Source organism: Thermobia domestica, chromosome 9 (assembly GCF_964235325.1).
Source record: "Thermobia domestica chromosome 9, izTheDome1.hap1.1, whole genome shotgun sequence".
NCBI classification, from domain to species: domain Eukaryota; kingdom Metazoa; phylum Arthropoda; class Insecta; order Zygentoma; family Lepismatidae; genus Thermobia; species Thermobia domestica.
Genome location: NC_137462.1, coordinates 262,603,554 through 262,616,341, shown reverse-complemented (window position 1 = coordinate 262,616,341; position 12,788 = coordinate 262,603,554). Strand labels below are relative to the sequence as shown.

The window sequence follows — 12,788 nt, the reverse complement described above, 5'->3', positions numbered from 1 at the left end:
GTATTTCCAAATACTGAGGTCTTATCTACATCCATCGTAACAGATGGAGGAAGGGAAAGAATAGAAACTGTTCTTCGTATCGTTTTATACCTAGCATACCGGTTACAAAATTAAAAATTGGTAGCAATGCTAAACCAATAGTCATATTACATACAGTGTTTTCTTTAAATATTGTATAAATAATTTTTACTTTATATATATTATACATAAAGTATACTAGTACAGTACTAGTTTACATATTATATATATATAAAGTAGAAATTATGTACGTATTAGTTATATATGTAAACTAGTACGTACATAATAATTATTTTACCAGAAGCTGTTACAGTATAGTCCACAGTAGATTTTGCTTCAAAAAATTTATTTTGTCAACTGCCGAAGTTGTTCAATTTTCAACTGAATTGTCGGTGACCAACACAGAAAGATTTTACTGTACTGTGAATGATATAATACGAACACAGTGGTTTTCTACTACTTCAAATAACATTCAAATAATGTTTAGGTTAAGCGTTAATCTGAAAGGAAGCAAAGGGAACTATTGGACTTGAAAACACCAATCACTGAAATAGAACATGAAAAATGCCACGTATTTTATTGAAAATATTCAACAGAAAAACAGTTTTTATATAACAATAAATCTAGTCCAATTAGCACCGGCCAGGTAATGTTTCCCCAAAATGTTCAATACCGAAGTTAACACCACATTTGAAGCTAATTGTAGATTATTCATTGCAGATTTGGAAAATTCCAGATTACTACTAAAACTCCAACTGACCAAAGCAGTATATATAATTTTAAAATATATATACCACTTTGGTCAGTTGGAGTTTTATTAGTAATCCTGAAGCAGATACTTGCCCATCAAGATTCCTAAGAAGAGATTTAATTAACCAGTTGTTAGTTTTATTTGATATAAGCGCACAATTTGATAAATGCACCACCAATATGATAAGTCATAAGTTTCCACATGAAATATACTTAACACGGTTCTGAAATATTAATCAGGTGATCAATTGTCATATTTTCCTTATCGTAGGGCGAAATTGCCAGGAAACACCGCACTTGGTTTTCGTGAGTATATTACCTCACATGATCACGAGAAAATACATGAGGTTGACATGGAATACTCTGAGCGCATGACAAAAACACGGATACATACCTACTGTATGTTAACAGGACGCTCAATCTCAACAACAACATATGAAACATCTTTATCTATTAAAAATACATATTTTTCACCTTAATGTAAGCACCTTCAAAAAATTATATACAGAAAAATTCTGTACTTACCTCATAGAACAAACATAAACAGTATCAGAATTGCCTCTGTCTTCGTTTGACTAGTGGCTGTTGCAACCAGTAATCAAACTGTTTCCAGAATATGATTGCTTATATATATATAAACCATATAGATGGACATTTAAACGCTATGGGCATTGCTCCAGTGACTACTATTATCATTATACTTAATATTGGATAGAGGCATATATATGTAGTAACAATGTTTTATTACTTTGAAACTAATATTTGCTTGTAAATTCTCATAACATATTACAGTATGCGATCATCAATATGAAAAAATATTGTAATTCAAAATTTCTGAGACATGTAATTAATTATTTTAGACGAATTATTTACAGTAGAGACTACGTCCTTTTATTTCTCTACACATACATAATTATTCACTAGTTCACACGTCTGAACAATACGTTGTTATTCACGTTTTTAGGTGTAAATCTATAATATGTTATTCGCTGAAAGGTAAACAAAGGACAAAATCTGTCCGTAACGTGCTGCAGAAAATACTGTCTTTATGCAATTTGTCCGGAAGACAAAGCATGTAATCATATAAAGGCTATGTTTTCATCAGGCGTATAGGTTTATAAAGCGTAAATCGTATTGTGAATATGCTGGAAATGGAACTGCTCATTTAATCAATCTTCAGGCAAAACATAATATTACCTCAATACTGTATTAGTTTTCAGCCGAGTAACCCATATATAATAAAATTGTAACATTTTCTACAGTGTTCTAGTAGCACCGATCCAATCTGTTTGTGTGTTTAATTCATCTACTAATGTTACGTTCCTAAAGGCAATAATTCTTATTAGTCCAAATATAATTAATTCTTGGAATTAATGAAATAGTACCCTTTTGTACATTCAGAGTATGGGCAGTTGCTCTAATACCCCAAAGCAATCAGCATGGACAGGATCATCTCGCATTTACAGATATATAAATAATTGAGTTGGTAAGTGGAAGGAGAGTGTAAGTCCAAAGTAAGCCATTAAACTAACCGTCAAACGTAGTTGTTGAATGTAAAGAACAACGCTTTCCTATGGCTTGATAATTAGTTTTAATGCTATTCTATAATTTAAAAATGAATTTGTGTAGAACAGCATAACATACTTTTCTTATTTAAATATTCATGGGGTGTGATTTTAGACTAGTAGTGTTCTTCCAGTTACCGATTCAATGAAAATTCTGAAACAGAAGCGACAGACATGTCGGACTTGAATAGTTGCCCTTTCTCCTCATTCAGTAGGGATTCTTACTTACACTAAACACACTCGTTAGGTGAAGTACGTGAGATCCATCCCCATACATATTTATAAGCAAGAACACAAGAAACATTCTGTTCACTTTCAAACCAAAACTAAGTATTCTGTGCATTGAGAAAAACAACTTTCTACTCGATATGGTATAGCAGTTTAGTAAGTTCGCACTGCCCATTTCATTTGTTTGAAATTTCCAACTCAATATTCAGCAAGTCGACTTTACCTCACTGTCGATATTTATATAAATTTAACAATTTACGTCACAAATACAGGGGATTTAGGATTTAGATTTCTGGGCTTTCGGCAGCTATGACCATGTTATCCCGTCATGTTTGGGGGATGAAGTCCCTCGGCGAGCACACAATCCTGAGAAAGGGAAGGAAGAAATGATTGGGAAAGGAAGGAAGTGGCCTGGGACCTATAAGTTAGATACTATCCCGGCATTTGCCTGGTGTGAGAGAGAAAAACCCAGGAAAACCTCATTCAGAATGGCTGGCCTGAAAAAGCTTTTTACGCTTTTTCGACCGAGTGTTCCCTTGGGAACTGAACCGGGGACCACTCGCAGAAAATACTATTGTGATCCACCTCTCCGTTTTCTAGGTATTAAGCCTAACTTGGAATGAGCCTGGGCTGGTTAAGAGATTTGTGACTCTTAACGAAAATAATAAGGCTAATCCTGTATGCTGAGTGCGGGCGTACGCTGAGTGTGTGTGTTTACCTGCAAGTCGACAAACATGTAAGCCTACACTGCCGGCATTATGTTCGAAAGCTGATGAACTCCTATCGCTGAATATCACCATCCTTCATTCGACACGCCGCTATGGTCTTCTCCATCAGACGTTCTCGGTGATGAAGAAGACTCGGGGTTAGTTGTGTGGGACGAACTCTGGAGCGTACACTTGCTTACAAAAACCGGTAGTTTAGTGTTTGTGCGCCCAGATGCTCGTATCGAACCAGAGATCCCACGAACATAGGTAAGCGCTGTACCGCAGTCCCCTCGTCATTTTGCAATCGACGGCATAACTATGGGAAATCTCCGTCAGATTTCCTAATTGGAAGATTGGAATTCAAATCTTCCAAGTTATGAAATGAAAGTCTTTTATCCTCTCACATGAATTTGGACAAGATGAGCTATATTTAAATTAGTTTTCCCTAGCATGATAGTTAAAATTATTAACCACTTTTGAAATGTATCGCAATGTGTAATAGTATCTCCAGTTCTGCAAAGTAAAATTTTAAATAGATGTAAAATTCACATTTTTACGTACGTTTAAATAAATAGTTCTTTCGTTCTCACATTTTTCAAATTGAATAATAGAAGTACTTTTTTATTAATTTTAATTACCAAATAATACATTTCCAACGAGCTTTTCATAAACTGCAAAATATCGTTTAATTACGGGGTATTTACTTTTGATTATAAATAATGTTATAGTGTACTCTTATGCAACCCACACTACACGACTGCAATGTGGGTTGCCTAGAATAATGACTAGAGGAAAATCGCATGAGTCCTACCTACGATGCTGTTTACTCGTTCCTACTATGTTGAACAGTGATTATATAAGGGTAATTCGAAACAAAAAGCGTCGTTTGCTTATCAATAACATACACTCATAGGTACAAAAAGCGTAGTTTGCTTATCAATAACATACACATTAGGAAAGTACAACATTACATTACTTTTCAGGATGCTCACCATTCAAATTGAGGCAGTCGTCATAAAGTTTTAAAAGGTTTCAAATTCTTTCTGCAAAAAATCTCTCGCCTGGGAATGAAGCCACCCGCTAAAAGCATTGTGAAGCGCATTGTTACTGTCGAAGTGGTGTGACGCAAGCTTCTGTTGTATGTGCTTGAAGAGAACCGACGAACTTTAAGGATAGTTTTCCCAATTTCCTGTAAGAGTTCATTGCCGACTACAGATGGGCGCCCACTTCTTGCCTTATCGAGCACTCAGGTCGTCCATCTTTAAACATGCGGCCACAACACCATTCACTCATCCGTGAACACTACACAGTTCTTAAATACATCCACCGAAAGTGTTTTTGCACCCAGAAATCGTATTACTACGGTACTTTATATTTGGAGGGTTTCCCTATTGGAGCGTTCATTTTCAACTGTTGTAGTGAACGAGTAAACACAACCTTCTCCTTCCACTACTACTGCACACAACGCCACAGCACTGACATCGCTCTTCCCTCGTGCATTATTAAGCAGGGACATATCTATACTCGCCGCGACCTTATCCAGATAGCCGAGATGTGCAGCTTCAATTTGGGCCACTCACACGGATTACATAGTTCACGTTACACACGGAAAACATTACTTAGGAGATCAATTCATGGAACTAATTGAGTGTATGTATATAAAAATGTCAATACAGGAACAATATTATTCATTAGTATCGGGGTATGAAACTGACGTCACGATTCAGAATCGGAAAGAGAGAAAGAACGAAATGAGTGAAAACCGGCAGCCAAGTTGTGAGTTTCTTGCAAGTGTTGCAAGATTGTAAATGTGAAAAATCTTATATCAAAAACAGAAAACCAGTAAAATTAAATCGAAATCGTCCAGTTGATAGAACATAGCTTAATATTTTTATATATAAATTAAATAGAGTAGCTACCCCGTAAGAAACTTCTTTGCCTGCTGATATAAGAAACAAAAGAAAGAACGGAACTCACGTGTAACTTCAGTAATTTTTGTGCAAATTTTAATACTACTCAGTGAAATATCGTCTGCGCGCATGCGTTAGTGTGAGTACGTGGGTGTAGTGAAACTGAAATCATGGAAAGTGTTGAGCACGAAATTGAAAATATGAATGAATTCGAATTATCATCTCGGTATTATCGCAAATAAGAGAAACAAAGCCTCTTCAAAGTCGAGCAAAGCTAATTGCCATCAATGTGTACGCTCTACTAAGAGAAAAAATATACAGACAAAACTGTTGAGGAAATTGATTATTGAAATAGTTGAATTTATTTTATGTAAGGGTGGCTGCTCGTGTGTTCCTATTTATGAGTGGTCTTTTCCAGGTAGACATAAGAAGATAATTTCATTTCTTATCCTCTCTTCAACTTATCAATCTTACCTTAATCAATCGAAATGAATAAAGAAAATAGTGCACATGCTCTCGGGTTTTAACTGTGAGGATTCTTAATAAATCATGTACGAATTTCCAATACATTTATTCCTGTTGTCGTCTCTTTAAGAATTATTAAAATCAAATAGGCCAAGAAACATATTATTTTCGTTAGTGGCAGGAAATGGACGAGAAATCACTGCTCCGCGCATATTATTTCAGACCCAGAGAAGCGCCAGTTAAAACAACTAGATTCTACTGGCAATTGAGGACCAACCAAGCAGACGGTGCAAACCAAACACACACACACACACACAATACAAAGGCTTCCCTGTGAAGAGGTTCGCGAACCAACGTATAGTAATGCGCTTGAGATCCGGCTCTTAAGATAACATTACGTTTAGTATAGTCCGGGGCCGAGGAACCTAGTCCCCGCAGCTTTTTAGTGACAAAAGTAATTTAAATTATTACTTATATATTTTTGAAACTTCATTGTAATCTAATGTTATCTCTACCGTAATCTGGATTCTGGCTGGCCTACAATTTTCACCTTCCAGATTCACCTCCAGGTGATTACCTAGTTGAAAGTAATCACTAAAGCTATGCTACTGGCTACAACTAGAATTCCTATTTTTTATTGGAACGTGAACATCCATTCACGGATAACATTTGAATGCACTTCAATCTGTAGTCATTAAGAGCAAGAAATATGAAAGAATAAAGAATAAAGATACATTACTAATATCTTACCTAATATTTTCATTCATTCATTAACGCTAAGGATAAAACAATGGGTAACTTCAGTCAGGTTCTCTGATTACAAGTGTTACGAGACTACACGTCGGAAGTCCTTGGTTCGATTCCATCGACGGACTTTTGGATTCACGACATCTGCTTCTCTGAATTATTTTATTTTTGTCTTTCTTCGGGAACCTCAGTTATGTAGTCTCAGGCCTTCTGGGAGCATTTTTGTATACCTTTTTGTTTTATTAAAGATAGTGCAATAGCAGGTTCCTTTAACCTTATAACAAGTCAATATCCTTGTTCGTTTTCTTACTTTTGTGCAATCTGTTAACTTCCTACTTATGTCTGGCTACGTTTTCATTTCTTGGCTGTCACTATACTGCGTTTGAGGACATTGCTCACATCCAGCTAAATTGTAAATATTTCGAGCGCCCAGTTAGCTCTGCTCTAGCTGATTCAATGGATTGCCTCAGCCATAAGATATTGTCTCGTAACTACGTTGGCGATTATTGTGAAGTTTGTATTTAGTGTTTACTCTTTTCTGCTGAAGTTTAGCTTCGCACTTGAATTTCCTCAGAAAATACAACTCAGGATTATGGGGTGAATTCCCCAACTTGTGAGGTCTTCGACTCTTAAACGTTTTGACATATGTGACGTCACGAACACGGTGTTATGAGGAGGTTAGATTTTATGGATTAACCATATTTGGTATTGAGATAATCAGGATGTGTGGTTTAGGCTTCAGTCCGGGAAACAAAACTGGATGGTTGGAGTTTCTCGGGGAACTTCGTGTAGAGTTGTGGGAAGAGAAACCAACTAGAGAGAGAGGGGACAATGGAGTGTCATCCTTAGAATAACAATGAAAAGTCTGGCGTAGTCACTAGATGTTTCGACGTATGTACCTTCTTCAGTCTTTACCTATCCTCATCTGCTGCACTTTTAGAATGAATATTTGTGTTCGACTTATAATTTGAAAATACCTATGAGCTACATTTCCAATATTTCTTATTTGTTGAATTATCTTTCAAATGAAATTCACTTTCATATTCCAGCGTAGGTTACTGGTGGTGGAGAAATATTCCCAAAGTTTGTCATCTATTGGTTTCTTAATGACCAAAAGGATAGATGAGATTAAGCTAAACACAACTGCTATCTAGGCATGTTTCATGGTGGAGATACTTTAGGTTTGATCTCTGTAGTACCTGTGCAGCTGAGTTAAGAAAAAAAAAGATTTTTGGCGTTTTCGCTTTATTGTTCTGACAACATTTATTTGATGAGGATAATGTGTTTGATTTTTGTGATGATTTACATGCTACTGAATTTTTTGAACCGATTATTACATCATCAGGTCAGAAGATTATCCTAAAGAGGTTGTTGTGTTTCATTTAGTTTTTTGATGCAGGATACATAGCTACGAATTAATTTTGAAGTGTACAATAATATATAATTGTATCTCCGTTTCGCAAATTACAATATATGTATGTATATACGAGCACATCTTTAGATAAAACATGATTTTCATGACTAAATTAGTTAACTGTTATTGAGCTTCAATGAACTCTACAATAGCGTTGAATTTCTGGATACATGCTTCAACTTTTATTGCACAATGTTATGCAACCCAGAATACAACTAAGCATTGTGGGTTGCTTGGATAAAGGGCTTAAAGAAATCTTCACGGTCACGTGATGTTACATACGTATTAGCTTCTGCTAAGAGTGGTAACGAGTAGCTACCTACAGTTCTATGTGAGCATATAGCTGAAAGCAAAGGCTGTAACTAAACCATTTGCTGCTATTGTAATCCAACATCGTTATTACTATTCGGTTGTAGCAGGTGAATATAACGATTTCCTGCCCTTTTATAATGGCATTTTTAATTACAAGTTAGTTCTGTTTTGTTAATTTTCGGCGAATTGCTTCTATGACCTTTTCCTTTTGTGATTAGCACAGCGCAAATTTGCTGTACATTTTTCAGGCGGTGTTATATTTTCTACCATAGTTGTCGAGAGTTTCATTTTAGATATTTCACTGTTAGTTTTTCAGGGTAATTTGTGACTTGCTGACTTTAGTTTGCCCAGGTAAGAGTTCAAAAAATTCCTCGAGAAACAGAATTATATTTCAAAACCATTTGAGACTTCTATACATGCTTGTAGTAACCTTGTTATGGTAAAAAGTTCATTTCCACATTGGCTATATGTAACGAAACAATGTGAGAGTTTTAACTAACTGTAGTAAATATTTAGTCCAACGAGCCATATTTCAGGGCTTTAATAGTAGTTTACACTACAAAAATACGAAACTGCTTACCTGTATCAGAAGAAGAAGAGATGATACTCCTGTAAAGAAAGTTTGTAAACATTAGTTTCAACAATTTAATTTGCTTATTTGATGTTCTTAATGTATGTTTTGTTTATTGTTTTCAATATATTATAAGATTTGTAAGACTGACATGGTATTTATTTATTTCTTGTCTTTCCCTTCACTTAAAGTGGTCCCTATTCCTTCTGTTCTTACTGCTTCCAGTATTAGGCCAAATTTATTAGCGTATCGTACAAAATAGAGCCACCTTTGTGAAATTGGAAGGAGTTGCAGCGGAAAAGAACGCGTTTAAATTTTAAAATAATTAATTATTATTAAAACAAAGAATCTGCTACTAAAATGTACAACAGAGACATATCTATTTATGATGTTTAGCAAATGATAATAGTATTACAGAGATACATTAGTACAAACATACATTCCGGAAATCCTTGAGAAAAATTCTTACAAAATATTAATTCAACATTATTATAGTCTGACTATTAAAAACATATATTCAAACATGAAAAGTACACCGATAGGCAGATCACATTAAGATCACATTAAAATCTGATACATGAGGGTAAACTATCATGTGTAGTTTATGCGAAAATGCAAAAACCCAACTCTTAGGGCGACAAAATGTATGTAATTTGTTTTCAATAATAACTGATAAACAATATTTTCGAACAGAATAAAAACAGTATGTACTGCATGTTATAGTTTGACTTTAAATTTATTATAGCACGTTTCCCTTCTAATTCTTACATATATTTCTGCCAGTAGCACACATATTACTTCCAAAATTAATGGATGAATGGATGAATTGTTTTCAATTGTGATAGATCCGTCGCTGAAAATACTCATCTCACAGTGGTCGTGCATGTCTATATTGTGTAATTTCCAACTAAACCAAGGGGTAAGTCTCTCGCAATTAACGGCACCTAACGATGAAGTTCGTTCTGTCTTCGACGGTTCGTATAAATAGCTACGAAGGAAGCACGGTGTCTCAGTGGTAGAGCATTTACCTCTGGTGCATGAGGTCCCTGGTTCGATTCCTGGGCGAGTAAGTTTGTAGTGGACAACATGGTGTCGATGGGGTTTCTCGGGGTACTTCCACATTTTTATTCCAGCAATTCTTCCATCACTCTTCACTTCCTTTAATCTCCATCTCCTGTAGACTAACGTGCATAATCATGGCACGTTAAACTGGAATATTTCAATTCATTTCAAGTAACTATGTAAACGAAGTACGGCCGCCTCACGAATCGTATTAGTATAGTTGTGCCGCTGTATGAACCGTCTTTCCAATCAGATAGTACTACCGTCTAAATCAAACGACAGCGCAACTCGTCTTCTGACGACTTCATATCATTGAAAGCATTCAGCTGTTGCCACACCATGCTAATAAACTAATCCGTACAGCTGAAGAACTTCAGAGTTGTACGCTCAATTGCAACACAGGATTAATTCCATGTGCTTTCAGGTCAGCGAAGGCAAACACATGGATTCGGGAATAACAGCAGCGGAAGAATAACTACCGATTCTTTTCAAATTAAAATACTTTAACAAATGCTAAGCTGCATATCTCACAGTTCAAATAAGATATATTTGAACGACGTATGCCAAAAACTATCTGGATGTTATTTTTTTCTTTCAACTTACTTACAGTCAGTTAGCTTTATTTCAATACGAGTACGAATCTGCAACGATTATAATATTACTCGTCTGATTTTTATTTGCATGCGGCGAAGTTGGAAACTAACTTCCTTGTTTACAAGTGGTAGGAGCAACATGGCAGGGGCGCCAGAGGTACTAGGTTTTTGAGATTTCTTTTATGATCAGGTTTTCGAGAAAATCAAAAGGATATGAACAGAATTAAATTTGCATGAGAGTAGTGTGTACATATTTCAAGTCGGTTTGCGAGGAATATGTAAAATTATTTGATATGGAATCAAACATTAAAATATCTAGATGACTGCTAACTTAATTACCTTGATAGGCATCACTGCCATGCACTTCGGAAGAGAAACTGAAACACACGAGATTTGTTCTTTGGTCGGCAGGAGAATAAAATAGGGAAATGATATGCATGTTATACTCTATGAGGAAAACGAGAGTGTTTGACGGCGGAAGATCTAGCTGAGGCACAAGGCCTGTTACTTTGTAGGAAGACGTCCTGGCAACCCTGTAAAAGAATACAGAAAACCATTCATGCCTTCCCTCCGCAAAACCCTTAATGACAATAACAGTGCCACTACAAAACAAATATACAGACTCGTGCGACGGGTATTAAATATAAAGACTAATAGTTATGCAACCCACAGTACAGGAAGGGATTGTGGGTTGCGCCTCCAATTGACTGAAGGGGAAATAATCTCGACCATATGATCCTATTTACTCAATACTGCCAAGCTGAGCTGTGAATACAGACTATTAAGGATAATCATCTGGCCATCTAATTGCAAGTAATCACTGAGGCTGTGTTACTAGTAACTACTGGTATCTCTATTTTCATATTAGTTAATTGACAGTAGTGACACCATGCGACGGAATTCCACTCGAATGACTATGCTGCTACTTTGCAAGAAATTATTACATAGATGCGTTGTGGCAGGATAGCGAGTTCCAGTAAAGTAAGAACTACATGCGTTGACATGGGAGGCAGTTATTTGATTTTAAAATAAATATACTAGCAATTATTTATAAAAATATATCCAACTTTAAATTAAAAACAGATGTCTTACTGTTCCAAAAATCTGTAAGATATTGCTCTCACTGAAGGTAACAGTCACTGTTCGATTCATTTCATGTTGTTATGCTTGACAGTTACTCGAATACAATAAAATATCACTATAACTGAATTTTAAGGACCTTCGAAATTAATTTGTTATTGTGAAACTCGTCTCTTATCTCCTTTGCTTAATCTACATTATTTTAATATCGATAACATACAAAAGGGGTAGATACAGTACACTATCAGCACATGCAAAATACATTGCCGTTATAATGTTAATAGAGACACTAATATATAACTACAAAGAAATGCATAATGTCAGATAGGACGTGAATAAAGGAAATGGTAAGGCGAATATCTAAAATTTTAATGTTCCTTGTTTGATTTTAAATTTTGCGCTTTAACTTAGCCAATATAGTTACTCCCTACATTTAAAGATGCAAAAAGGTTGTTTATTGTAATAACATTCAATTGTTACTTTTAGATCTTGTACCCTCACGTATTATACTCATTCGATTGAGTATATACATGAAATCTGGCTATCGTGTTATCTGCATGAATATCATCTACATTTGGAAATAACAGTTAAATATAGGCAAAAATAAGAAAGTTTCATTCATTCTACTAAAATTGTGAAAACTGATAAAACGATATATTTTTTTAAATATATCAAATATGGATTAGAAAAGGGACCAAAAATCAATTATGAACATTCCGTTATACTGGCATTCGATTACCGAATCGTTTGATTGAAGAAATATCCTAGCTCACCATTTCGAAGAACTATTTTAATATTTTTTATCTTACGTATATTAGCCATTTGTAGTAGATTTTCTGACATATTAGTATCTTGTTGTTAGGATATAAAGAACGGTAATATTTGTGACTAAACTAAACATATTTAGAGTTATGTTGAGTCTCCGATGAGAAGTTTAGTTGTTGACAACTGCATTCTAGGGGCCGTCATGGCTCAGTGCGAGAGCGCTCGTCTGTGTCGCGTGGAACGTTAAATTCAAAAAAGTGCATTCTATAAGAATACATAGCTGTATTTTAAAGAATGCTAGGAGGTTAGAGGAAATCTCTAATAAAATAATTATATATCCATTCTCATAGGTATTGTGGCACTTTTGACAGGTCTCTTGCCACAAAAGACGTTTCCATACACTACGGTATGCAGCTAACCTCTTCGATTTCAGCTAGGAATTTTCTGTTTTAATCCTGTTCATCAATTATAGCTTCTCTCTTCAATTCAGTTTTTCCTAGCATAGTGTTTTCTAAAACATCCTATATGATACAATACTTCTCAGTCAATGTCCCAATTAGTTTCACTTCCCCTTTCCAATTATACCTAAAATCGTTCTTTC

At 35.3% G+C, this 12,788-nt stretch overlaps 1 protein-coding gene across 6 annotated transcripts in view; it reads right to left on the bottom strand.

Moving 5' to 3' along the window:
- SPR (G protein-coupled sex peptide receptor) overlaps positions 1-12,788 on the bottom strand; it is a 2,424,528-nt gene that overhangs the window by 1,428,471 nt on the left and 983,269 nt on the right. For all 6 annotated transcript variants that reach the window (XM_081726000.1, XM_081725998.1, XM_081726002.1 and 3 more), the window contains one exon: positions 8,697-8,725. The gene's annotated coding sequence lies outside the window, so the exon portion shown is untranslated. The remainder of the gene's footprint in view (positions 1-8,696; positions 8,726-12,788) is intronic.